The sequence below is a fragment of the Octopus bimaculoides genome, chromosome 7 (genome assembly GCF_001194135.2).
Source record: "Octopus bimaculoides isolate UCB-OBI-ISO-001 chromosome 7, ASM119413v2, whole genome shotgun sequence".
Lineage (NCBI taxonomy): Eukaryota > Metazoa > Mollusca > Cephalopoda > Octopoda > Octopodidae > Octopus > Octopus bimaculoides.
This window is the reverse complement of record NC_068987.1, coordinates 9416948-9422224: the sequence shown is the minus strand read 5'-3', so window position 1 is coordinate 9422224 and position 5277 is coordinate 9416948. Positions and strand designations below refer to the sequence as shown.

The following is a 5277-nucleotide window of genomic DNA, read 5'->3' as shown; positions in this document are numbered from 1 at the left end:
ATATATATATATATATATATACACGTATATGTATGTATGTACATTATTCGGTTTTATTTCAAGATTTCTCGCCAATAGAGAAAGAGCCGGTTTCTATCCTAGATCCAAGGCTCCTTCATTGGAATTTCAACATCAACAACAGGCTATTTTTGTTTGTTTGTTTGTATGTATGCGTGCAGATTTGTATGTTCTGTTTTATGTATGTATGTATGTATGTATGTATGTATGTATGTATGTATGTATGTATGTCTTTGAACTTATATGCCCGTACATTTCACTTTGTGTGTATTCTTGAATTTATTCTACTGAAATAAATATAACAGCCTCTTTTGTAGTTAGGAAACAATGGCATTTTAGAATCACTTGTGTATTTTTTTCTCCTGAGTATTTCCCTTTGTCCAAGAACTCCAGCGTTTCAAGTTTTACATTAATATTTAGCAACTTAAGTAGGTAGAGAAGTAATTATAATCACAATTGGGAACCGATAACCAGGAAGGGAATTCTTCAGATGAGACAATAATGGTGTTTTGTAGGGGTTCGAATGTATTTCACCAATTAGCTTGTTTCAGTCATTGAATTGCGGCCAAGCTGGAACACCGCCTTGAAGGGTTTCTAGTCGAACAAATCGACCCTTGTACGTATTTAAAAAAAATTCTGGTACTTATTCTATCGTACTTCTTTTACCGAACCGCTAAGTTACGGGGACGTTTGGCAAGCTGTGGAATTGACAAACACAAATATAAAGATATCCAATACACACACACACACACACACACACACACACACACACATACACACACAGATACATGCATGTATCTATCTATCTATCTATCTATCTATCTATCTATCTATCTATCTATCTATCTATCTATCTATCTATCTGTCTGTCTGTCTGTCTGTCTGTCTGTCTGTCTGCTTGTCTGTCTGCTTGTCTATCTATACATATATACGAGTGGGTGCTCAAAAGTTCCTAGCTTTGGGTCAAAGAAAATATTCCCCTCTCAGATTCACACATTGAATCTTTCAGTTTTTCTAAGCCCTGTAAAAGAACTCGATAGGCTGGGCCTCCAACCAGGCCTTTCGCGATGTCCTTAAAGCCAGGAATTTTTCAGCACCCCCCCCCTCGTATTTGTATGTATGTATGTACGTATGTATGTATGTGAACAAAAGTGCATACACACATTTATATTCCTGAATATGTAGACTAAGGTACGGGAACAGGTTTCTCCTCAAACTAGTCTAAATGCAAAAATCAATGCTCACGAACACGTACCTATATTCATACGCGCCCCAGTCAAATGTATACAATTTTACACACACACACACATAAATATATGTATATATATATATATATATATATATATATATATATATATATATATATATATATATATATATATATATATATATACATATATATATATACATTACTACTTACATATAGATGCGTGCGCACACACACACGCACACAACTATGACAACATAAGTGGTGTTAATACTCGATATTAAATCACCACAGCGATATGGCACATTAACCCGTTATAGCAATATAATTCATAAGATTACTAAGGCTAAGCACTCAATGACCAAAGTCGTCTAAGCTTTTTAGCCATGTTGGCACAAGTTTAGTAGATCCAAACGTGTATAAAGCCAACACCACAGGCTAATAATTTTCAGTAGAATAGTATAGAATTGGAATTTGATATCGTTTGGAATATAGTTTTACAGCAATGTCGATTATGGGCCATAAATGTCATAATAATTCTTTCTACTATATTGGTGCATGGCGTGAAATTTTTTGAGATGGAGGCCAGTCGATTGGTAGTATTTATTTTATTGTCAGCGAAAAAAAGAATGGCAAATTTAGCCTTGACGGAATTTGAACTCAGAACGTAAAGCTTGGAGAAATATTGCTAATCATTTTGTTAGGAACGCTAACGAGTCAGCCAGCTTTCCGCCTTTAAATGTCTTAATCATCGTTGCTGCTATAGGCACAAGGCCTGAAATTTATGGGAAGGGGGGATAGTCGATTACACTGACCCCAGTACTCGACTGGTATTTAATTTATCGACCCCAGAAGGATGAAAAATAAAGTCGACCTCTGTGGAATTTGAACTCAGAACGGACGAAATGCCGCTAAGCGTTTTTCCCAGCGTGCTAACAATTATGCCAGTTCACCGCCTTTTTAATATTCCTTCTCAATAATCATTTCTGCTATAGGCACAAGGCCTGAAATTGGGGGTGGGGAGCGGGCTAATCGATTTCATCGACTCCAGTGCGTAACTGGTACTTATTTAACCGACCCCGTGAGGATGAAAGGCAAAGTCGACCCCGGCGGAATTTGAACTAAGAACGTAGCGGCAGACGAAATACCGCTAAGCATTTCGACCGGCATGCTAACGATTCTGCCAGCTCGCCGCCTTTTTTTAAATGTCTTAATAATAGAATGAGAAAAAACAGAGTTGATAATCACACTCCTTTACAAATTTGTGGTCACGTACAAATGCAAAAGAAAGAAAAAAATGAAACAGAATGAGAAATCAGTATTACAGACTATTTATAATATATCACAACAATATTATGTATTAACTATTAATATTGATGTTTCTTCTACCTCGTTTCAAGGACTCATTAAATGAATAAGAACGAATCCGTTGGACAATTCAGTCTCTTTTATATTTTATAGTCAAGAACACGCTTAAGCGGCGAATAAGCTAACATACCTGTCCGTTTTCTGCCCAAGCCATTTTCATAAGTTTATCCTAAATATCCATATCTGCTTTCAGACTTTTAGTTAGCCTTGTTTCATATGTTCTGAGTAATATAAAGCTATCTTTTCATAGTCCTAAGTTACTCTCGAAGTTGAAAAAATTTGTAATGACTATTATACATGCATGGATGCCAGGGAAATATGTCCTGTTTATCATATGTGATATGCAGGACATGCAAAGGGTTAGCATTGCTTTCTTCTTTTTTTTTGACTAGACATAAGGACTAATTAAATGTTTAAGAACGAATCTGTGGTAACGATCTCTCTCTCTCTCTCTCTTTGATATCTTTTAGTTAAGCGGTGAGAGAGCAAACATAATGTAGTAAGCCCCCTCTAACCGGCAAAAGAAAAAAACACAGCAATTAAAATTAGAGCCGTAATGAAGAGAAGAATCATAAGCATTAGTGATAATTCTTTTCAAGGAAGGTAAGCGAGTAAACTGTGAAATTCTAATTGATTAAGAACTGAATAGTAAAGGAGAATGTTGTGAAGTGAATTTGATCTTTGATTAGAGACACCTCCAGACATGTTTAAGTCATTGTCACAAGTGTAAGAGGTATCAAGCTATGACTGTATACTAATTTAGTAAAAGCCCGCCTCTAATAATCTATTGATGGCCGTAGCTGCGTAAAACGACAAGAACTGGTTTTAAAGCTTTAACTTAGTGTGGTATAAAGCTAAATGGGATAGAAGAACCATACAAGGTAACTAAACTGTACAGGGGTATTGACAAACATACGTACCAACTATCACCATTTTCTCTCTATAAAAACTAACTTCGTAAAATGTTTAATTTAGTGTAATCTATTTGCCTCCGGTTATGCCATACTGATGATTTCAAATAAGGATGAAATGGCATAAATGCTTACCTGCGACTAGAAATTTAAAGGTATTTCTAGTGTGTAAGAAAAAAGGAATATTAAATATGTATACTCTGCGCAACTTTTTCATTAATCTTTAATTTGAAATTCAAGCTTCGAATCCCGCCAAAATTGATCTAGATATGATTGTCTTCCCTCCAAAAATCGGCCACCAGAACACACCGCGTGTATGAATACCAAAAGTACTTATGCTTTATTAATATTTAACAGGCATCCGCGAGAAAAAAAACCCCCAGAAAATTCTAAGAAAGTTTTAAGAACGATCATTTATGATGCATTAAAGAAGAAATACCAAGAAGAGCGTATTAATTAGTTATTTAAGATGAAGAATGACTGATTTTGAAAGTCATTAAGGTATAGGTTGAAAAGTTTAGAGTATTTATGTCACCGTACTAATATAACGAACGGTCTTTTTACGCTACTGTGTAAAATGAAAACTTTATGTATTCATACACTTGCATAATATAATAGCTTGAAATATATACTAATTCATCACAATATCCTTCAGTGGATGGTCTGGAAGTAGTTCCCATTACCTTTAAAGTTATCTATAGAGCATTTTGTGTGTGTCCTCTGATAGTTCTTTTTCAAGACGAAAACTCATGATTTCGGAATTATATTTGAATTCTCTTGCACAATTTGGTTCAGGCGAGATTTTGAATACAATGTGTACATGCATTTAAGACAAATTACACCAAAATGCAAGATTAACAAGGCAGCAGAAAGTGACAAGTGTAAGTTATGCGTTGTGACTGTGTAGCACACTGTAAACGAGTGGACGAAGCTAGCTTAAAAAGTGAAACGATAATATTGCAAGAACGGTTCATTGGAGGCTGTGTGGCAAGTATGGATTGGATAGAGCAAAAACGTGATATGAGCACAAGGTAAGGATACTGGTAAGGATGTATTATCCAATGAGATTGTGAAATCGAAAGCCGGATGTAGTGGTTGTGAACAACAGAGGGGAAAAAAAACCTGTTTAATGATAGATATTGCATACTCGGGTGATTACAGATTATCGGAAAAAGAAGAGAAGCAGCAGGTCAGGTATAATGGAACGGGAGATAATAAAACTGCGGTTATTGAAACAAGGTGAGTATTGTACCTGTTGTTGTTGGAGCCTCGGGATTTGTAAGGATCAAGCTCACAGACTGGATTGAAAAGATACGATTAAATGCAAAGATAGAGCATACACAGAAAACAGTGTTGCTTGGAATTGCATAACGTTCTCGCAGAGTTCTCGAAATCTAGATGAAGAGTGTTACCTTAGTCAATTGATTGTGGACAGGTGACACCTTGTTACTTTCACCTGCGAAGTTGTTGTATTAAACAACAACAACAACAACAACAATTACAATGGTTTCCGATTGAGTCATAAGCCAGCAGTTTTTAGGGAAGAGTGTTAATCGATATCATCGATCTCAGTACTCGACTTGTACTTTATTTTATCGACCTCGAAAAAATGACAGGTGAGGCCAACCTCGGTGGCTTTTGAACTCACAACGTAAAGAGCCGGAACAAATACTGCACACAACTTTTTCAGACGCTCAAAGGGAGAGAGAGAGAGAGAGAGAGAGAGAGAGAGAGAGAGAGAGAGAGAGACACACACACACACACACACACACA

General features: G+C 36.1%; 1 long non-coding RNA gene across 1 annotated transcript in view; it reads right to left on the bottom strand.

Annotated features, from left to right (window-relative positions):
• Positions 1 to 5277, bottom strand: part of LOC128248287 (uncharacterized) — a 60328-nt gene that overhangs the window by 25921 nt on the left and 29130 nt on the right. The gene's annotated exons all lie outside the window — the stretch shown is intronic.